The sequence below is a fragment of the Geotrypetes seraphini genome, chromosome 1 (genome assembly GCF_902459505.1).
Source record: "Geotrypetes seraphini chromosome 1, aGeoSer1.1, whole genome shotgun sequence".
Lineage (NCBI taxonomy): Eukaryota > Metazoa > Chordata > Amphibia > Gymnophiona > Dermophiidae > Geotrypetes > Geotrypetes seraphini.
The window spans coordinates 367,581,798-367,605,542 of NC_047084.1; the positions used below are offsets into that span (position 1 = coordinate 367,581,798).

The 23,745-nt window shown below is 41.2% G+C and overlaps 1 protein-coding gene across 22 annotated transcripts in view; it reads right to left on the reverse strand.

Moving 5' to 3' along the window:
- The window catches only part of ADGRL3 (adhesion G protein-coupled receptor L3), a 1,804,713-nt gene that overhangs the window by 1,679,946 nt on the left and 101,022 nt on the right, over positions 1 to 23,745 (reverse strand). The window contains exon 3 of one of the 22 annotated variants that reach the window (XM_033914991.1): positions 3,067 to 3,256. The exons of the other annotated variants lie outside the window; for them this stretch is intronic. The gene's annotated coding sequence lies outside the window, so the exon portion shown is untranslated. The remainder of the gene's footprint in view (positions 1 to 3,066; positions 3,257 to 23,745) is intronic. 22 annotated transcript variants of the gene reach the window in all.

Consider the following 23,745-nt stretch of genomic DNA (forward strand, 5'->3'; position numbering starts at 1 on the left):
AAAAAGTATTGGCAGTGTCCTTCACCATAAGGCCCCCATCAACCCTATGTACTTGTATGTGTGTGCTTTCTTGTCTCTCTTTCCCCAGTGCTCACTCCTTCTCTGGGGGTTTGCTGTATTGGCTAGCACTTCTGTTTTTATACCTATAATGCTCGACTCTCATTGGCTAGAACTATGTGATGCACAGACCAACCAAGTGCCTTGTGATTTCAGTAAGAAGGATCTAAACTGAGGGGGGGGAGAGTGGGAGCAGCAGAACTGATCTGGACAGATAGGGAACGGGAACAGGATAAAGGAGGCAGATTGGTGAAAGAGATGGGTATGGGCTGACTCGAGAGAAAGCTATCTTGAGGAGAAAGTATGAGAGACTTTTAGTGGGAAAGGGATAAAGAGGTGGCAGAGAAAGGTGACTCAGTAAGCCATAAACCTATGCCTCATAGAATAAACTTGTATTTTCTAAACAAAAGAGCACTTTCTATTCCCTTTTGGGTAAGTCAGTTTAGCACATTACCTGTGCATCTATTCTAGCCGCTGCAAAGCTTGGTACAGGTCTTGCTTTACAAGTACAAAAGCTAATTACAACTCTACACCGAAGCTAATCCCAGCATCTGCTAATTAAAAGATCACATCTTTTGCAGACTCAGCATCACCATTCAAATGAAAACATTAATCAGTTTGGAGAATTCAAAATCAATCAGCCAGAAGAAGAAATTTTTTTAGCCCTTGCTTTAGTTAATATCAGACATAAAAATTATGAGCACTAAAGAGCAAATGTCAGCTTCAATATCTGTCTTCCAACTATGAATTATTCAATTCAATAAAACAGAAAGGGTTTTTATTTCTTTGTAGAGATAAGAACACTGCTGTCTTTTTTTCTGGTAAATTTACTTATGAATGCTGCCACAGCAACTACATGCTACAAGTCCATCAATGTATCTATTACCAAGCATTGGTAGGGGGCTTATAAGATTTGTGCACACTGTTCCAGCCTTATTGTACAACCCACCACTAATCATTTGAGACTACTTTTGAAGTGGTATCTGAAGTCAGGCTCATTTCTTGCCAGCCATCATCTCCCTCAGGCCCTCTGCTCACCGAGAAATACCAATAATTCACAACCGTAGCCTGCTTTATTTTCCAGATGCTCTGTACACCTGCGTCTCTCAAGAGGCCACCAACTTGTTTCATATAGGCTGATGAGCTAGGAAACGGCTAAATCATTTGACCTAAGTCAGCAAAGTGAAAAAACAGCAGAAAGTAAGAAAGAGTTAGAGCAGCAGGTTGAGGACCAAAGTTTCACCAACACTCTTTAGTGGTTCCACTTCAATAACTTTTTCTTGTGATTTCACCAACATTCATCTTTGGGTCTGCTTCAATATACAGCATTTTTCTTGTGAATTCACCAATATTCATCCTTGGGTCTGCTTCAATACATTTTTCTTGTGATTTCACCAACATTCATCCTTGGGTCTGCTTCAATATATTTTTCTTGCGATTTCACCAACATTCATCCTTGGGTCTGTTTCAATACAATTTTCTTGTGATTTCACCAACATTCATCCTTGGGTCTGCTTCAATATACAGTATTTTTCTTGTGATTTCACCAACATTCATCCTTGGGTCTGCTTCAATATATTTTTCTTGTGATTTCACCAACATTCATCCTTGGGTCTGCTTCAATATATTTTTCTTGTGATTTTACCAACATTCATCCTTGGGTCTGTTTCAATATATTTTTCTTGTGATTTCACCAACATTCATCCTTGGGTCTGCTTCAATATATTTTTCTTGTGATTTTACCAACATTCATCCTTGGGTCTGTTTCAATATATTTTTCTTGTGATTTCACCAACATTCATCCTTGGGTCTGCTTCAATATATTTTTCTTGTGATTTTACCAACATTCATCCTTGGGTCTGTTTCAATATATTTTTCTTGTGATTTCACCAACATTCATCCTTGGGTCTGCTTCAATATATTTTTCTTGTGATTTCACCAACATTCATCCTTGGGTCTGTTTCAATACATTTTTCTTGTGATTTCACCAACATTCATCCTTGGGTCTGCTTCAATATATTTTTCTTGTGATTTCACCAACATTCATCCTTGGGTCTGTTAAAATACATTTTTCTTGTGATTTCACCAACATTCATCCTTGGGTCTGCTTCAATATACAGTATTTTTCTTGTGATTTCACCAACATTCATCCTTGGGTCTGCTTCAATATATTTTTCTTGTGATTTCACCAACATTCATCCTTGGGTCTGTTTCAATACATTTTTCTTGTGATTTCACCAACATTCATCCTTGGGTCTGCTTCAATATATTTTTCTTGTGATTTCACCAACATTCATCCTTGGGTCTGTTTCAATACATTTTTCTTGTGATTTCACCAACATTCATCCTTGGGTCTGTTTCAATATATTTTTCTTGTGATTCACCAACATTCATCCTTGGGTCTGCTTCAATATACAGTATTTTTCTTGTGATTTCACCAACATTCATCCTTGAGTCTGCTTCAATACACAGTATTTTTCTTTGATTTCACCAACATTCATCCTTGGGTCTGCTTCAATACACAGTATTTTTCTTTGATTTCACCAACATTCATCCTTGGGTCTGCTTCAATACATTTTTCTTCTGATTTCACCAACATTCATCTTTGGGTCTGTTTCAATAACTTTTCCTTGTGGTTTCATCAACATTCATCAATGACCAATTCGTTCTTTTTGTCATGGTTGGCAATTCTTATGTTCTTATGCTTTGGTGTTACATCCCTCTCTTCTGTGACAGGGGGAACCAAAGTTCAAAATCCCTTCTCCCACTAACAATCTTTATAACCTTGAGCAGATTACTTAGCCCACATTGGATAATTTCTCCCCCTTAACATTTTGTGTTTCATACTTCACCCAGTGGAGGGTTATTCTAGCAAAGGTTCCATTTTATGCAATAAGACCAAAGGCAGGCTTTTACAAAGTTACAGTTATTTTATATCAATCCCCTTTTGATCAACGCCCACTGGTTACCAATAGAACACTGAATTGCATATAAAATAATGTTACTGACCTTCAAAACCAGAACTAGTGGCCAGCCAGATTTCATTAACAGGCTCCTGATTCCTTATTGTCCTCAACGATCTCTTCGCTTGGTCAGTCAAAATTTGCTCTCAATTCCCTCTCTAAAACATTTCAATACAATGCGTTCTAATATCTTTTCTGTAGCAGCCCCAACGCTTTGGAATTCAGCTCCTATCCACCTAAGAAAAGAGACATCTCTAAATACCTTTAAGATCAGCCTAAAAACCTTCTTGTTCAAAGATGCCTTTGAACATTATTCAAAGATGCCTTTGGCCTATAATCGTCCTCCGACTAAAACAAGCAAGCAACATGAGGCGGAGATGGGTGGGCCTGGGGGGGGGGGGTCTACTTCAGTGGTCTCAAACACAAACCATTTGCAGGGCCACATTTTGGATTTGAAGGTACTTGAGGGCCTCAGAAAAAAATAGTTAATGTCTTATTAAAGGAATGACAATTTTGCAAGAGGTAAAAAACTCTTTATAGTTTATAAATCTTTCCTTTTGGCTAAGTCTTAATAATAATATTGTAGTTTATAGCTAAAGAGACATATGATCAAGAAATTGTTTTATTTTACTTTTATGATTATGATAAACATGCCGAGGGCCTCAAAATAGTACCTGACGGGCCACGAGTTTGAGACCACTGGTCTAGGTTGTCCGGATTTTACAATTGTTAAATCTGGCAACCCTATGTGTGGGTACTCAGTGAGATCTTTTCCTCCTGAAATCTGATTTATAATACATCTCTATTGTTGTAAGACTTTACGTTAGTTGTGATTTAGATGTCTTAATAATAGCACAACTGATAACTCCCTCACGAAATGCTCTTGAGAAGGGAAATGCCTGCTGTACTTGTATATAAGACACTTTGATTTCAGATTTTGAAAGGCAAATTATCAAGTCCAAATCCACAATGTTAGAACGTCAACAATTAATAACAATGAAGCAATGTGGGGGGAACAGACAACAAGCAGCCCCTGATATTCAACTGTAATTATCCAAATAGAGGCATAGTCTATTGATGTGCTGTTGAAAATCCTTTCAGACTACTTTGGCACTGTCCGAAGAGCACTAGGGCAAAATATGGCCGGTACACCAATTAATCCAGAGAGTGGTGGTTTTCAGACCACTCTGGATAACTTTAGGATAGCAGAAAGGCTATCCTAAGTTTTTTTGGAAAGTGGCATTGAATATTCAGGTTATCTTCAAATGTCACACCTGTATTATGCAGTGCGTCACAATAGTTGTTAATGACACAAGGACAACAAAGCCAATCTGGCTGTCATGATAATTTTATGAGCTCATCATACCACCTTATATTAATAATGATAATTTTCTAGCACAAAGCATTTCCATAATCTGTAACAGTGCTTAAACTGTCAGCTGTGCACAGCAGCTCTAACAAACACTGAAACACATGAGGCAGTCAGTTTTTGCTGCAGATGGAACTGCAGCTCTTCACCTCAAGAAACCATATCTAGAAGATCCTTCAACAAGACCTGAATCTTGTTAAAATGCAGTTTACATATCAGATTTTCACCAGTCTTAGAAACAAAAAATGATGGCAGAAACAGATCAGATGGCCTATCCAGTCTGTCCATCAAACCAACCGTCTACAATCTACAATGCCTTCTTCCTCCTCAAAAATCCTCAATGCTTGTCCCAAACTTTCTTTAATTCTAATAATCTTCACCTATACCACCTCTACTGAGAAATTGCGCCAATATTCACATTTATACAATCTCTACATGGAAACTGGTGCACTGTTCGCTGATAACTCCACTAGAATACTGGTCCGTTATTCTCATCTCTACCACCTCTACTGGGAAACTGGTCCTTTGTTCTCATCTCTACCACCTGGGTCATAAAGACTATAGGCAAAATGTCTGCTCTCTGCAGTCTTTTCTTGTCAGTTGCTACTGGTCTTTATGCTTTCCTGAATTGGAACTATTTGTTCTCTGGAGATGTTCAGTTCTATGATGACACAAAAAAATCATATGCTAAGTCACCTTCTTACTCTAACATACACAACATTACCCTGATTCATGTCAAGAAGGTGCTGATAAGAGTACACTTCCCCCTCCCTATTCGTGGTTTCGATGTTCGCGGTTTCGATTATCTGTGTTTTTTCCCCAAGCCCCCCCCCCCTCAGAATTGCTTGTTGGCATCGAAAAAAAACAGCCCCGGGACTTGGAGAGAGGCGATCAGAAGCAGCAGGGGGGGGGAGCGATCGGAGGCAGAGGGAGGCGATCGGAGCATGGACCTTACCTGGTGGTCTAGCGGTGACGTGGGGCAGGAGCGATCTTCCTACACTCCTGCCCCATGCTGTGAGTTCCCATGGTCTCATGATATCATCATGGCATTATCATCATGGGCATTAAGACATATTTTTTTTACCAATAACTCATGCTGTTTTAGTACAGGTCTCATTTTATGCAGTGTTAACAGGAGTTAACAGTAAATCAACATATCTTAACGGTAACCAATAGTGATAACTCTCCCTCCCTCTCCCCACCCCAACACTTAAAGGGGTTCTTTTACTAAGATGCAGTAAGCGCTACTGTGCACTTACCGCAGCTTAAAATGACACACCCAAGCGTCATGCAGTCATTTTTTTAATCTATGTGCGCAAACCACCCACTAAAAATATTTTTACATTTTGCACAGGGGATATGTCTGCAGGGGGCAGAGGGTGGGTGCTTCTGTGTTAATCCGTTAGCGTAACTGATTTGCGCAGGATTAGCACATGAGCCCTTACCGCCTTCAAAATAGGTGGCGGTAAGTGCTTACATGGTAATATATTTTTTTTTAAGGCTGGGTACTATTGGCTACATTAAAGTATGACTATTAATTTAAAATAATTGAAAACTGGTGGTAAAAATGACCTTAGAATAAAGGAAACATCCATGTAGGGGTGTATTAATACCCCAGTTTAGTATAAGGGCCACATAGTGAAAGGTCTACAAAAGTATACTACTGTCTTTTCCTGTACAATGCCTGTGTTTCTGTTTCCATAGTCACATACAGGATAACATATTTCATCTTTTCTTCAGCTACCTTTGTATCTCTTAACAGCTTCTTAAATATCAGCTTTTACATCCAGAGAATACTATCATATGTGAATTGTCTTGTTACTATAAATTTATATGTGACCCAGGTCATGAAATGCCCTGTGGAATAATTTTCTGGACTCAGTATTCACTCAGAGGCTGATGGCTTAATATATTCTTAGACTGCAGGGGTACCACTTGCCCTGCCAAATGTATAATTTTTCTATCATGGAGTTAGTTTTTAGTTGGCTTCCTCACTGGGAATGGTGCCAAGGGCAGAGGGAGCTGTTTTGGAGGGAAAAATATAGTTAGCCACTCGGAAGCAAGCAGCCTGCAGTTTCATAACTTGTGTACGATTTGGTTCTAAAATACCTGGGATCAAAGTAATAAAGAAAATGTGCTGGCTATCTGCGCAATTTGGGAGGCTGATGTGCATATCATTTTGTTGATTATATTATCACATTGTTTTGTCTTTTCCACTTGGGTTGTATTCTGTTTCGAGTTGCTTTAAATAAAGTTTAAAAAAATAAAAGAATAGTTTTCACCTAGATCTAACCGTAAAGGAGGTGGCCTGGCAATTCTCTACAAATCCTTTTTCGATGTTCAGCTCCTCAAAAGGGGTTGCCACACCTCACTAGAATACATGCTTGCTTCCGTCAATGATGAACTTCACCCTCACCCACTGGGCATCCTGCTCCTATACTGCCCACCTACCCCTTGGAACAACTCCTCCGAACTCGTCCTTGAGACTATAACAAACGCCTTCCTCAAGTTCCAAAGATTATTGATCATCGGAGACATCAATTTCCACCTAGAAGACATCACCAGCAAGGATACGATTGAACTTATTAGCTTCCTCACCTCCCTTGGCCTCACCCCCCCTGCACCATCCCCAACCCACAAAAAGGGGCACACACTAGACCTCATTAGCTTCCTCGACCTTACCGCTCACAAGACGTCAATTGACGACACTCGCTGGGAACATGTCCCCTGGTCTGACCACTTCCTAGGGGCTTTCTGTCTCCCCATCTTTATGTCGCACCTTGGGGCTCCACCCCGTACTTCCAACCCCATTACCTTCCGCAAAAAAATCACAAGCGACCTGTTCTGGTCTAAATTTCTCAATCTATTCTCCTCTGCCCCTAAGCCTGCAGATTCAGGTACTAATTGGCATAACTGGGTCGCTCTCTCCAAATCCGCCTATCTTTCCCTCGCCCCCCTTTCCACTAAATCCATCTCCTATCCCCGCAAGGCCCCTTGGTTCCTCCCATATCACAGAGAGCTAAAACAGAAATGTCGAGCTCTGGAGCGCATATGGAAAAAATCAAAATGTCCTATAGACAGACAGTCCTGGAGAGTCAATATCAAGCTGTACAATACAGCACTAAAAAAGCAAGAAAGAACTTCTATGGTGACAAAATCTCCAGGTCCAACAATCAAAGCAGTACTCTATTCAACATCTGGCGCTCCCTAACCTCCAAAAGAGACCCCACCTTGCTCCCCTCCTCTCCCTCAGCCGATGTTCTAGCAAAATTCTTCAACGATAAGGTTTCTTCCTTGAGATGCTCTTTCCCTCCTTCAGTCTCTTACAACTCCCTAGAGCCCACCGATTCCACTCCCACCCTAATGGTCTCCAACCCTATCCCAGCTGACAGATCCTGGACCACCTTTGAGTGCGTATCTGAATCCCTGGTCCTCAATCTCTGCCTCAAACTGAAATCCTGTAATTGCTCCTTGGACCCATTCCCCTCCTACCTATACGAAAACATTCCCGCTCAGGCTATTTCTTCTATCACCATTCTCATAAACTCCGCCCTTCAGTCGGGCCATTTCTCCCCAGAAATGGGTCATATCGCCTTGACCCCACTACTGAAAAAATCTGACCTTGACCCTTCCATACCATCCAGCTATCGCCCAATTGCAAATATCCCTCTCCTAACCAAGATGCTAGAGTCCATCATTTCTTCCCAACTCTCGTCATACTTAGAGAGATTCTCTGTTCTTTTACCCTATCAATATGGCTTTCGTCCTAACTTCAGCACCGAATCCCTACTGTCTTCCCTGATTTCAAGGGTTCAACAATTTCACTCTCGAAACAAGTTCGCCGTCCTCCTACAATTTGACCTTTCCGCTGCTTTCGACGTTGTTCACCATGATATTCTTGTTTACCAACTCTCTGAGATAGGTATCAACTCCACAGTGCTAGGTTGGTTCTCTAAATTCCTCTGCTCTCGTTCTTACATTGTTAACATGAATGGCACCTCATCCTCCCCCTGGAGACCGAATTGTGGAGTCCCGCAAGGCTCTCCACTATCCCCTATCCTTTTCAACATCTATATGTCCTCCCTAAAACTCCTCCACCTATCCCCCCTTGAAACAATTTACACTTATGCAGATGACATCCTCGTCCTCCTCGAGACCGATTCGAACCTCACCGACCTGTCTAAGAACATATCCTCTTGTATAATGAACCTACAATCCTGGGCCCACACTGTGCAAATGAAATTGAATGAGTCCAAAACAAGACTTCTTTGGCTCGGTCCAAAACTAGATCATCTACCCACCTCCATCCCACTACCCTCTGGCTCCTCTCTGCAGCTTGAGTTCTCGAGCAAGGTCTTGGGCATCATCATTGATTCCACATTGTCCTTTAATGACCACCTCCAATCCTTGGTAAAAAAATGCTTTTTCAGCCTTCACATGCTGAGGAAAGTTAGATCCTGCTTCCATCAAAAACATTTTACCCTCCTTGTCCAATCCATCATCCTCTCCAGATTGGACTATTGCAACTCTATCTACTTAAGCCTAACTAAGAAAAACCTCCACAGACTCCAACGGATTCAGAATGCCGCGGCCAAGCTCATCTTTGCTAAAAGTAAATTGGACCATGTCTCCCCGCTCCTGGCCAAGCTCCACTGGCTTCCGATAATCTCCAGGGTCCTCTATAAATGCGCCTGTTTAACTTTCAAAATCCTATATGGTATCTTCCCTCCCTTTATCCCTCTTTCTTGGAATTCCTCAAACCCTAATACCACCAGATCCTCCCACAAATTAAAACTATCCTTCCCCTCGCTAAAAGGCATTTCCCACACAGGAAAGCTAGGGACCTCCCTCCACTTCAAAATCACTGAGCTCTGGAACAACCTTACCTCTCCTCTTCGGAACTTGAGCTCTCTCCAAGTTTTCCGCAAACATCTGAAAACCTGGCTTTTCCCAAAAAGTCTCCCTCCAACTTAGTAATCAAGGAAACTCTTATATCTTGGCATCCCAAGTCCTCTAAATTTTCTTCACACTTCTACCTCTAACCCTCTGTTGTAGTTCCTTCATATTTCTCCTACTGTAAACCGCGTCGAGCTCTACGAACATGGAGATGATGCGGTATACAAACCTAAGGATTAGATTAGTTATCTGTCTTTCTTTTCTTTTTTTAAATAATAGGAGTAGAGAGTCTATATTGCCAGTGTTCTTTATAACCAATATAAATTGATTGCACATATTTATCTACTAAATCACATTGGAAAAGCATGACTGCAGAGCCACGAGTTTTGATCATCCATGCCAAACAAGATAAGTGCAAAATTTAATGGTTGATTAATATAAGAAAATATATAAGCACAAGCAGGATGATTTTTGTTTTGAGATCAACACAATGTGTAATAAGGGACCCATAAGTGCAATGATGGTCCCGAAATGATCTCGCTGTGGCTCACATGCAGGAGATAAGATACTGAGCACTTATATATTCATATGTTTATTTATCTATTTATTTATTTATTAGAAAGAACAACATTGAGATTAGAGAATACAAAAATTAGAGTTTTGGATGAATTAACTAAAGAAGCTGGTAATCAATTTATATTGGTTTCTTTTCTTTCTGCCAGGTTGCCAAGAGAGTGCACAGGGCTCCTGATGTTGTCAGCCTGGTACTTTTCTTGACAAAAGAAAAGTAAAGGGGTTGAGAATTTTTGTCTCCTTTTTATTCTAAAGTAGAGGAGATTGCAGCAGTCCTATAACTGGTCTGAACTCCAGTAGGGTAAAGGATGTGAAGTGTATTCCTTCATCCAACCCTAGGATAGGATTAGTCTCACAATCCAGAGGTTCTAAGAAAAGAGAGAAATCTGGCAAAGTGTGCACTGAAGTTTCATACCTGTGAGAGAACAGTGCAGAGAAAAAGAGGATTTTGCAGACAGAGGAACCTATGGAGTCAAAAATGGAAGTGGAGAAGAGAAGTCCCATCATGAAGGAAGAAAGGAAATGGTGCCAGTGTCAATTTTTATCTGTAAAGCTAAGAGTACTTATTCAGATTTTAATTATCTAATAAAAACTGGAGAGGGGAGGGGGTAAATTCAGAGCAATTTAAGTGGGCCAGGGAGGTTCTGGCCTGCTTAAATCGTTCATATCTACCCAATTACCCAATATTCAGCGTAACTAAGCTAGGCAGTGCCACTGGATATCAGCTCTGACTGGACACCAAAAAACATTTTCTGGTCAGGGGCTGGCCAGGGACTGGTGCTGGGGAAAAGCCTAGATTTTTGAAGGCTCCAGCAATATTAAGCCAAGGCCTGCATAAGATGAATGGGTGAATTTAGGACAGTCAAAAGCTGTCCCTGGATTAATATCAGACCAAAGTAAATCTAAATCCCCACAAGAGCCCCTAATTTCTCCGATCCATGTCTCCTCATCCATTCCCCTACTACCAGCCTATAGCCATACCTTTTTTTCCAAAAGTATCCTCACTTCCAACATGTGTGTATGCCCCCCTGGGCCTACCTTTGTCCCTGATGGTCAAATAGGTGTCAGTGGCAAAGTACCCTCACTCCTGAGAGAGGTCATGGTAGTCATTTTAAGAAGCCATGAGCAAGAAGCAGGAGTGAGGATGCTTTGCTCTTGCCCCAACTGCCCTCTACTGGACCACCAGGGGCAAAAATAGGCTTAGGGGAAACTACCTACTTATTGGGGGACATTCGGGGGAAGAGGTTTGGTTGTGGGCTGTGGGGAGGGGTATGGATCAAGGAATCCAGGGTGGCTTTTGATTTAAAGAACAAACAAACAAAAACTAATGTGGTGGTCATCAATCAAGAAAAAGATCTGGGTGTCATTATGGACACTATGCTGAAACCTTCCATCCAATGTGTGGCAGCAGCCAAGAAAGCAAACAAGATACTAGGAATAATTAGAAAAGGGAGACTAAGAATGTTATATTATGAATCTGTATCACTCAATGGTGTGACCTCACCTTGAGTATTGCGTTCAATTCTGGTCTCTTATGTCAAAAAAGATACAGCGGCACTAGAAAAGGTTTAAAGAAGAGCGACCAAGATGATAAAGGGGATGGAACTCCTCTCATATGAGGAAAGACTAAAGAGGTTAGGGCTCTTCAGCTTGGAAAAGAGACGGCTTAGGTGAGATATGATTGAAGTCTACAAAATCCTGAGTGGAGTAGAACGGGTACAAAGGGATCGATTTTTTACTGCATCAAGAGTTGCAAAGACTAGGGGACACTCGATGAAGTTACAGAGTAACACTTTTAAAAACCAATAGGAGGAAATATTTTTCACTCAGAGAATAGTTAAGCTCTGGAATGCGGTAAGAGTGGTTAATGTAGCTGGTTTTTAAAAAGGTTAGGACAAGTTCCTGGATGAAGAGTCCATCATCTACTGTTGAGACAAATGTGGGAGAAGCCACTGCTTGCCCTGGATCGATAGCATGGATTGCTGCTACTATTTGGGACTTGGATTGGCCTCTGTGAAGGATACTGGGCTAAATGGACCATTGCGCTAAAACAGCACAAGTCAGGGATAAAAAAACCATCTTAATGGTAGCTCATGTTGATAACTAAGCCCTTAAATGTTCTGATATTATCCATCTAACATCTACAAATCAATAGCGAGAACATTTGGGTTTGGAATATCAGTCCATATCTAAAGCTGGAGTCTGACTATTCTGTATGAGTGGAAGTGAGAGTGAAACACAGGTTACCACAAAAAGAGGGTAATTTTATATGGGGTTTTCTAGTTGAAGAGATCAAGCAGGCACTTCCGTAGACACTATTTCATCAAGAAATATAGGCATCTATATGTGTCTTCATAAAAGACTACAGTAAGCAGCAGAAATCAAGCCTACTTAACAGGTTGGGGCATTTACATCTGACCAACAAATGGAATAATGTCCATACCTATAATTTTTTTAAATCTAATCTAATCTAGGCATTTCTATTCCACTTAACCTAGCTAGGCTCTAGGTGGATCACAATCAGGAAAGAGAATAGGGCAGATCCCATTGAATTACAATAATTACATGTAACAAATAGTAATTAATTCTGAGCTCAGGGTCCCTTCAAAAATTGGGCAAACAAATGAGCCTTAATTATCCTCCTAACACTGGCATAACAGGAGCTGCATCGGATATTTTTTGGTAATTTATTACATAATAGAGAATGACATGGGGACAGGTACCTGCGGTTAATCATGGGACAGAGCACACGGAAATGGGGTGGGGACGGGGTCAAACTGTGTTCCATGTCATTCTCTGAGACTAGCCTTAAACAGGCCATGCCAAATAGAACAGCATCTATAAAATGCTAGTATCAATATGCCAAATCTTAACACATCTTAAGACAACTGGCAACTGAATTCAAGATTTTTAAAACCTGCAGAAACTAGTCTGCCTTTGATGTGGCAACAAGAGTCTTGTGGGCTGATCAGTTTCCTACTACCTGTAATGCCCAGTTTTTCAAGCATCCTACTTAGGGGAGCATAATCAAAATTTAAAAATGTCCAAAAACCTGCTTAAGTTGACACTTGGACGTCCTGGGGACATCCAAGTGCCGATAATCACACCCAAATTTCCATGCACAAATAAATTAGCTAATGAGTTCTAAAACATCAATAACTGGGTGCTCAAAACCAGCTCCTGATGTTAACTGGCAGTCTTAAAAATATGCAAGCACTTCTCACTGCGGACTCTCTTATAAAGCACAGCCCTTAACTTGAATCGCACATATCTGAAAATGGGGCACATCAAGGGAGTTCCAAAATTTTGCACATGGATTTACAGAATTTGCCCAAAATGCATCTAAGCTGGGCACCTGCATTTAGAAGACGTAAAATTAACACCCAAAAGGTACGGGATCCACATCAAATGTGATTCTAAAAAGCACGTGCTTCCTTTACAGAATAGCGTATAGTGCTCAAGTTTTTTGGCGCCAAAGTTTTCGCGCCATTTACTGAATTCCCTCTAAAATGTACAGAATTCACAGACTGATAAGCAGCGAGGCATAACTGTTTGTAACCAAACAAGGCAGGCAGAGGGAATAAAAATAAAGTAGAAAACATAGAATAATGTATTGTTACAAATCTACAACCTTTTCCTTAAGTAGAAAGGTTGCACAATATTGACAAAATAATATATGACTAGCTTTATACCCCATTAAGTATTTGTCTACTCAAATGGTTCTTTTATAGGAATTAGGATTTTAGGATAAATACTATAACTAGGAATACAAACTATTTGAAATGGGATGAAAAATACAAGAGCTAGCCACTCATGACTGTTGGGGGGTCATTTAAAGTCACTCTTCTAGTTGAAGCTATTGACGTCAGGTTTCTTGTACAACCTCTTAAGTACAAAATAATTTAAGAGTGAATGAGAGATTCAAACTGTGGAGCTCAAAGCCTAGTACTGACTGTACAAATGTCCACAACAAAATCCATCAAGGCCAAAGGCTTTGCTCCCAGCAAGCAACTATATTTTCAGCGAATAAAAAGAGTTGCAGGGGCACAGTTCACCATCACACTAGGGAGCTGTGAGCTCCAAACACACTCAACATTTTGTACTATCTTGTTTCCTGGGGGAAAGCAGAGTGAAAAATATCAGTCTGTGAGAACTGCAGCTGTAATATAGAGTACAGAGGTACGGTAAATACATTCACAAAGAAAGGTTAAAAAAAAAACTACAAATACAAAATCATTATTCAGGATGGATTTAAAGACCCAAAGGAGATGTAATCTCTCTCTTATATGGTATAAAATTGTATCAAATTGCATTTTAGAATGTAGTAGTTTTCCATGTTCGGTAAAGTTAATCAGTTTTCCACAGGTACAAGAAGCACAATAGAATAAAAGAGGAGTCAAATGCATCGGGACATTAGTATAAGAACACCTTTGAGAGCAGAAGTCAGAATTCATAAAACAGATTCTGAATTGTTTCAATTCATGTAACTGCACAGAACGCAGATTATGTGCTCTATAAAAAGAATGCTTATTCACGCACAATTAGCATGCAGACAAAAGCAATGGAACCTGCAACAAAGACCTGCCCTCGTGTTTATGTCTCTATCAAATGTCTATCCCGCATTATTTGCAAAATGTAAGCAGGTCACAATCCAATATCCCTAAAATTAGATTCACACACAGGACATTAATCTTTAATAAAATAAAAGCAACCTGGTCACCATCATTCAATTGCTAGATAAAACAATTAAGCATTCAGTCATTTTATCAAACTCAATAGGACAGTAAGACAACCGCTAAGGGGGATCAGGCACCATTTCTGAGGAAATGTCAACCTGAGTGGCAGTGATGAAGGGCCACTGCCACCATAGATGAGCTCATATCACTTCAGATCCTTGGTTAGGGCATGGCAGGAGTTGAGAGAGAGTAGGGAAGGGGAAGTAGATTTCTGTGGCAGTGTGTGGGGTTTCTGAGCAGCAAAGAGCAGTGTTTTCTTGGTAAGCGGCAGGGTTGGACTGAGGGGGTGGAGATTCAGGGGACAGTTGCCATTGGCATAGAGAGCCCCAAATTTATAAGGGGGTGTCATGTATGAGTTGGAGGTCAGGGTTGTAGCTTGGGGAAGGGTGCTTATAGTGCTGGGGGCTCAAGGGATGGCTCACGCAAGGTGGCTGAGGAGGAAAATACTCAGACTCAGATGCACAAAATATTTCCTTGCAAGTTAAACTTCTTTTAATCAGTCTTTCTTGCAAGGAAACTCTCCTGCCGATGCACAAAAGAGTTCTCTGTGGCTACTATTGATCATCGGTAGCTGCCACTGAGAATCCTATGCAAATGCATTACAAGGAGCTCATTAGCATTATAATGAACACTCCATGTAATGCTCTAAATCAGGGGTGCCTTTGGGGCTTTCAAGCTACTTTTAAAATAACAATAAATTTTTTTTTAAATATGCAGAGAAAATGTTAATTATCATTTATATTCCAGGGTTTTTTCAAAGAGGTCAAGGCAGATGACTCTATGCACTGTCACCTCAGTAACAACCATACAAAAATGGACAAATATACCCCCTCCCTTTTTATTAAACCCCAATAGCAGTTTTTAGTGCAGGGAGCTGCGCTGAATGCCCCGTGCTACTCTCGACACTCATAGACTCCCTGCGCTAAAAACCACTATTGCGGTTTAGTAAAAGGGGGCCATAGTGCAAAATATAGACAGCAGATATAAATTCTCAAAACACATTTTGATCACTAAATTGAAAATAAAATCATTTTTCCTACCTTTGTTATCTGGTGATTTCATGAGTCTCTGGTTGCACTTTCTTTTTCTGACTGTGCATCCAATATTTCTTCCCTTCTTTCACCCTGTATGTTTCCTCTCCTCCAGACCTCATTCCCTCCCCCAACTTTTTCTTCCTCTCTCCCTGCCCTTTCTTTCTCCCTGCCTCCCTTTCTTTTTTTCTCTCTTCATGTCCCCTTTTCTTTCTTTCTGTTTCCCTTCTTTCTTTCTGTATCCCTGCCTTCCCCCAAGTCACTGCCGTCGCCATCGGGGAACAGGCCCCCAAGCCACCGCTGCCCCAAGTTCTCCCTGCAGAAGCGTCGGGCCGACCAGATCTCTTCTCCCTGATGTTAATTCTGCCGTCGGAGAGGAAGTTCCGGGCCAGCCAGGCAACGATTGGCTGGCCCGGAACTTCCTCTCCGATGGCAGAATTGACGTCGGGGAGAGGAAGGCTGATTGGCCCGGTAGATTGTGAAGGCAATGCGAGTGTATCACGGAGCCTGGGACGGGCTCCACGATCGACTCACTTTGCCTTCGCGATCTACCGGTCGATCGCAATCGACGTATTGGGTACCCCTGTTCTAAATGTTTTGCCCACTTTCAATGGGCAAAATTTTCCTGCAGCATCTGAGCTATTGTAGCCTTACTTTCCTGTCACTGCCTGAGTGTTAATTGGCTCAGGAACTGACAGGAAAGTAAGTCTTGACAGCTCAGAATCCCCCCCATCCCGCAAATTAAAAAAAAGAAAAAAAATACCCCCAACTTCCCCTTATATAAACCCCAATCCCAATCTTTTTCATTTCTCCCTTCTTCCATGCCTCTGATCCTCCCCAGCCATTCATGCCCCCCCCCCCTCATTATGCCGGGACACTATGCATCACCCCGGACCCCTGACTTAAAAAAAAAGAATCAGCAGGAAGAATGCTCACTTTCTCCTGCCACAGGGCCTGGACATGCCCTCCCTTGACACCCCACCCCACCCTACCCAACTCCATCCTATCCTACGCCATACCTATTTATTTATTTTTTTTAAGTTTGGCATGAGGGATGCCCACTCCCTCTTGTCGGCAGGTCCACCTCTGGGATGCACTAGGAGTATCCTAAGACTCTGATTGACTCAGATACCTAAAGCTCCTCCCATTGCATCCAAGGATGCACCAGGTAAAGGGTAGGCCTGCTATTTTGAAAAGGCAAGCTGCTGGCAGGACAGAGTGGGCATCGCTCCTGCCAAACTTTCAACTAAAAGGTATGGGGGTTGGGGGTTTGTTGGGGCGGCAGCGTGGGCCCACTAGAATACTAGGTGTTTTTTTTTTTTTTTCAAAGGGGGCTCAATGGGGGTGGGGGTCAGATTTTGGGGACTTATTTGTGGGGGGAAGGGGGCTCTTTTTTATACTCTTCCTGCCTGCCAGTCAGCTGAACCAACATGACTTCCCAAAGCTCCTGATTGGATCCCCAGAGTCGGCATAGGAAGCCCCAATCAACTGAGCAGTAGGGGAAGCCCCAAAGCCTTGGTGTATTTGGAGAGTTCTGCCAGCTCTGAGTGGTGGGCAGGGAGAGCAGCAGAAACTTTTGACAGGAGGGATAGGGAAGAGCTGTGCGATTGTTCTTTTGAGCAGGCGCCAGGCACAGTTCCTCCCCCTTTTACTGGCATACTCTGCACAAATAGTGTGCATATAATTTACATGCTGTTCATGCTGAGCATCAGTCATTAGAGAAAAATAATTTCTTCCATGGTAATTTTTACTGTGGCATCGCAGCGTTGTGCATCTGGGCCCAAGTGAGTGGAGCGTTACCACCTTACATGCAAGCAGTCGTTCTACAGACTGCTGGCAGTGCAGCTACATTTACTGTTTTCTTTTGAGTTGGCAGTAAGTTTGGTTGTGCTATCGGAAGTCAGGACAAGGCATGGTAACTACCCATGTGCTAGCAGTGACAGCTAGCCACATCTTTGTCCACCCTTGTCACAATCAGAAGCAGCCCAATCCTGCATTAAACAGCTAACACAACATTTTTAACATACAGGCTCACGTTTTAGTGCAGTTAACAGTAGCGCAGGCCTGTGCTATTGTTTACCATGATGAAAACTCCATGTTATCCACTTAACACAGTTTAGAACAGCTTGTGCCAAAATAATATGTTAATAGCACATTAGTGAATACACACTTCTGCTGTCTAATCCAGCCCTCCTTCTGCTGTTCCTGTCCCTGGCCCACCGGCACATTCCACTTGTTCCATAGTTCCTTTGTGTTCACAAATCAAGCCCTATGCTAAGCGTTTGGAAGTAAATGCTGTTAAAATAAAAGCTACAAGTTAAAAAAAGTTCAATAAAGTCATTTTAACAAGGCACTTTAAAGTCTGATAATGATTTTCAAGTAAAAAATGCATCCTTTCAACAGCTATAAAACCTAATGCTGCATAATTATGACAGATCGAAAACAAGTTGCACTTTCCATAAGTTAAATAGCAAAATGGTATTGAGCTTCTAGCACTGGAGAATTTATCATAACAGAGGGCCTTATGCTCACATACACTTGGGGGATCTTCCTTCCATCCCAAGATACTTCAAACATGTCCAAGTATTGCCTCCTGCTCTGAGACAGGGTCATGGTTTGCCTCTTCACTTGAACCTGCCACTATCCATCCAACAGAAATTAAGGCAAAACCCACATCTACCAAGTGTAACTTTCTTGTTCCAAATAAAAAGGGTAGGTGGATCTTACTAGCCTTTAAGTTGAGAAAAGTACATGACAAATGTTCATTGTATTCCTGTAGTGTGTCTCTGTTTTTTTGAGGGGGAGAGTGTCTCGGTGGGCAGTGAGTGGATTTTCCTGAACTAATCAGCGCAGCTACTTTACTATGAACTAACACCCCTTTTACTGAGCCGGTTAGCATGTGGCCTGCAGCAATTGCACTGAAGCCTATTGGAAATGAATGGGCTTTGGTGCCGGTGCCACTGCTAGCAAGGTTTTGGATGGGGGGGGCCCAAACTGATTACAGCAAAATTACCACATGAGGCCTTAGTGCCTACAAGATAGGCGGGGGTGGGTAAACATGCGCTAATTTTTTTTAATGGCCACGCACTAATGGTAACATTAGAGCACGGATGAGAGTCCAGAGAACTATTCCGTTCCACAGCCCTAATGAAATGGTCATAAGCAACGGAACGCTGGCCATTGTCGGGCGACTATGATGACACGTTAAGAACAGGTTCAGTTAGGGCTTGCAGTAGTGTTTGAGCTTTGCAAATTGCATTGAAAGTTTTGTTTACGTCAGTGATGTGTATGGTCAAGCTGTTTTTGGCTTACCAATATCTGAGGCTTTTTCCTTCTTTGCCACTAAAATTGCATGCTACATGGAAGCTTGGCTTGCTAGTAGAGAGGTTATAGAAGCCAAAGGCCCTCTTTTACTAAGCAGTAATAGAGGCGCTAAATGGTCTGACACAGCAATAGGGGCGCTAAATGGTCTGACCCAGCAATAGGGGCGCTAAATGGTCTGACACAGCAATAGGGGCGCTAAATGGTCTGACGCAGCTCTGACACTCATAGGAATTCTATGAGCGTCAAAGCAGCGCCTGAAAATTTAGCGCTCCAGGCCATGGTAGAAACCTCTACCACTGCTTAGTAAAGGGGGGGGGGGAGGGGTAACTGATTTAAAATTGAAGTATGGGCATTAAAACAAGAAATAGAAAAAGCCATTTTTACAGTTGCAGTAAAAATGGCTCCAGTGTGCTGGTAAAACCAGAGTGAACTAAGGCTACTTTTTGTTGCAGCTTAGTAACAGAGCTCCTAGGAAATTGTCTGAGTATACAAGGATTATAGGAATTATCAATTATCTCAGCACACGGCTTGCCACTATAAGACGTTATAAAATTTAATTTTATCCTTACATTAGAGAATGACACAGGATCAGATTTTTCCTTGTCCCCGCAGGAAGTTTTGTCGCTGTCCCTGCCCCATTCCTGTAAGCTCTGCCTTAAACACACTAGCCTTGAACACTTATCCCCTTTCTACCACAAGCTGCACTGGCTGCCATTCGAATCCAGAGTCCTATTTAAGTTCTCTTGCATCTGCTACAAAACCGTTTCTGGTATGTCACCAGCCTATCTTTACCCCCACTTCAACCTGAACTATAATAAGAAGAGCCCCCGCAGAACAACTCTATTCGCTTTTCCCTCACTGAAATCGTGTCACCTTAAAAGATTCCTCGAACGAACCTTCTCTTTCCAAGCGGCCAAACTAAACTCATGGCTCGCCCAAATCATACTTGACAGCTATTCATACCTCCCCTTCAGAAAAAAGCTCAAAACTCTACTTTTTAACGGACCAAATCCCTAACGCTCCCCTCTTCCGCCGTAACGTTACCCCCTCTCCACCTTAGAAAACTGATGAAACCCCTCCTTTGCAACAGACCTATCCCTTAGCCCCCCCTTCCCCCATCTAAACCCTCCTCTCCCCTCTCCCCCCCTTACTTTCCCACCCCCCTTCCAAGTTTGTTGCCCCCCCCCCTTTTTCCATCTAATATGCTCTTATCTAATTTCCTCTCTTAAACTCTATTGTATCCTACTGCAGCACACACTGTATGTATCCCGTATTTAGCCCTACCCCCTCCTAAATCGATTATGTAAACGAGTTTGACCCTACGATTGCCTTGTTATGTTCTTCTTTTTTCGAATCGCACTGTATGTAATTCATCTATCTGTTGTGAACCGCCTTGAACTCCCTGGGTATGGCGGTATACAAAATAAAATATTATTATTATTATTATTATTAAGATCTTAAAGTGTTTGAGGCTTGTGCAGATGAGGGCAGAGCTTGCAGGAATGGAGCAGGGACAGGAAATGAACTTGCCGGGATTGGAAAATGAGTTTAGAAAACTCATAAAAACTGCCTTATTCGACAAATATATCACCTAAATAATTTCCTCACCGAACAGTTCTCTCTTTTCTCGTTCCCAATTCCCCCCTCCCCCCCCTTCTCTCCACCCCCCCTCACCCTCCTCTGACATCCTAATCAAACCGTATTTTGCAATTCGGGACATATCATCTAATATGCCCCTCTGAAAATTCCTAAACAGTATATTGTAATTTTTCGATGTATGTTTGTAATTCGCGACCTTTTCCTAACAGTCCTCTCGAAAATATCTTAGCGTACTGTACACTTTATACTTTCGCATTCTTAAAGTTGATGTACTCTGTATTTCCTCTAACTATCTGCATATTGTAACTCTCTGAATGTCCAGCTCTCTTGAATGTAAACCGCCTAGAAGTCGCAAGATTGTGGCGGTATAGAAAAATAAAGTTATTATTATTATTCTCTCCCTTACATATAAATTACATTGCTTATAAAAGTAAGCAGCTAAAACAATACAACAGTGTGCGAGCTACAGTAGGATGGCATACGATTATTTGTCTGTAGATTCAGAATAATTCTGTGGAGATAAAACTATATTTTGTGACTGCAAATCCTTTGGACAGGTCCATGATTTACAAAATAAAATAAAAAACTTTAAACGGTATTTTCTGTTAATTTAGCAGTAGAAATGCTGAAAGCTTAGAAACTGTCTTTAATAGCTAAATTTAAAGCAGGTTACAAAAGGGCGTGCCTTACACACATGGAAAGAAACATTAACTAGTCAAGTTGCGCTGTACCTACTGTTTTATTTGTGACCCCTGTGAGCAGCAACACAGAAAGGTCAAACTCCGGCTATGCTGAACTTATGCAAACAGTGGACTTACAAGCAGAAATTAATTGTGAGCAGGGAGAATAACAAAAGCTTTCCTGATCCAGCTATGTGATAGCTGGCTGGATATTGTGGCTGTTTAGGTTGAAATACAAGGTCCTGCCAGGCTGAAGCCGACATGTCAGTCCTACATCCTTATGTCAAATAACTCACACGGCTAACATTTTTTTCCTGCACTGAACGTTTGAGATAGAGCCACTTTTTTCTGCACTGCTACAGCAAAACTGAATGAAAAACAATCAGTGACCCCCTTTTTGTACTCATCACTGGAGATATGGAGCAGTGTGAAAGAGGTTTATTGCAATAGCATTTCCATTGTTGATTTTAATCACGGGAACCATGCTTCCATGCCTATCTGATGAATGCATGCAGCATGTTTGTTTTAATACAGCAAAGTTAAAAGTTCACCACAGAAGATATTATTGTTACTGGAGAGGGGACCAGATGAAGGAACCCTAACTCTAAAAAGAAAGCCACATGAGCCGTGGGTTAGTTCAACTACTTGCCCAAAGCTTTGCATTAATGTCCTTAAAGCAGACCTGGCACTACTATCTCAGTCTTTCATTTGAAAAAAGGAAACATACCCTCCCCCACCCTACCCCCTTTTACAAAGCTGTGCTAGCAGCTGTCACTGCGGTAACTGCTCCAAAGCCCATACGGATTTAAAGGACATTGGATTTTTTGCCGCGTGGCAACTGTTAGTGCGGCTTTGTAAAAGAGGGGGAAGTTAGGTTTAAATATGTCAAGGTAATTTGTTGTTATTTTTAACTGATTTATTGATGGCATATTGCCATTAATAGGAAAAGATAAAGAGGGTGTACATTAGAGAGAGAAAATCTTTGCATAGTTAGTTCTGTGTCCAAGTCCAGTTTATTTGATATATCACAAGCGGTAAATTTTAGCAGTGTATATAATGCTCTAAAATTAGGGGAGGAAAATAAGACAACACAAGATAGCATGATACAATACAAGATACAGGAGGGAAAAGTGGAAGGGTACATAGTACGAAAAAAAGGATAGAGGGTAAGGGGGGAGAGCAATATGAGAGCTGGTGCTAAGCTATCATAAGCGAGATAGTATTAGGAAAGAGAAAGTCAAATAGGGCATATTACTGACACCGATATGCATTATTTTCAGTTTCTGAACATGAACTAGACTTTGCAAACTTTTTTTTTCTTTCAATTTGTAAATTTAAAAAGTAGCTAATAAGTAAAATTACAATAAGTAGTTTGTGAATTGTTATTAATGCACAGCACATCTATGTGCAAGAACTGCTTCACAAAACATTTTTCACCCCAACAAAGAAAACCCCCCCCAAAAGCTACAAAGAGGTGCATCTGAAACCTGTCAGCGTTTTCCTGACTGCAAAACCAAAAGGCACCAAAAGTAAACGAGAACAGTTTTAAACTGAAATCTGTTGTTTAGATATCAATGGAATTTCATATCATTATTTTATTATTTTCCACATTATCGCTGGCTTTTACAAAGCCGTAGTAAAGGTTTCTACCGTGGGCTGGTGAGGTAAATGCTCCGAGGCTATGATTGTCGGAACATTTATCTCATTGGCCCATGGTAGAAACCTCTTCCGCAGCTTTGTAAAAGAAGGCCTATATGTATGTTTTACTGTATATTGATTCTTATGGAGCCTGAAATTTGTTTATATGCACTACATATCTTTCTATAGATCCCTGATGAAGGCAGAACACAGTCCTACTGATACTACATTGAAGGTCCTTAATGATCTTGTCCCTGTCTATGGAACACATGCCAACTGATAATCTACAAAAGTTAAAGGGAGAACTTTACAATGTACTTGGGGACCAGTTTGGAGCTTCAATTCTTACGCATATTCTATGTGGCAGCTTTTGGAATTCTTAGATCACCTGCTACATGGCAGTAGCTGAGAATTTGGGGAACAAGGGGAATGGGTTGGGGACTGAAAAATTTCATGTCTCTTGATATAATCATTATTTCATAAGTTTCTTGAAGAAGTTATGTTGCACCTTAGATGGTTGTACTTCTGTATTGGTTTTTGATGTCGTCTTGGATAATACCATATGTTGGGTTGATGTTTGTTATTGGGATATATTCTTCTTTGTAACCTGCTCTAATAATACTAAAAAAAAACATTTAAAACATTCTCACCAAGGGCTGAATATTTACCAGTTAGATTCTAGAGCATTCAGTTTAGTCGCAACACTGTCATAAATGGAGCATTTGTGAATATTCGTCATTCCAAAATTGCACCAAATAATAATCCATCTAACTTTCTGATGGGGTATTTTAAGACAAATGTTTTTAGACCATGAGTAATTACATAAGCACATCTCTAATGTCACAAACAATAATTGGGCTTCAGTAATGGCTCTGTACA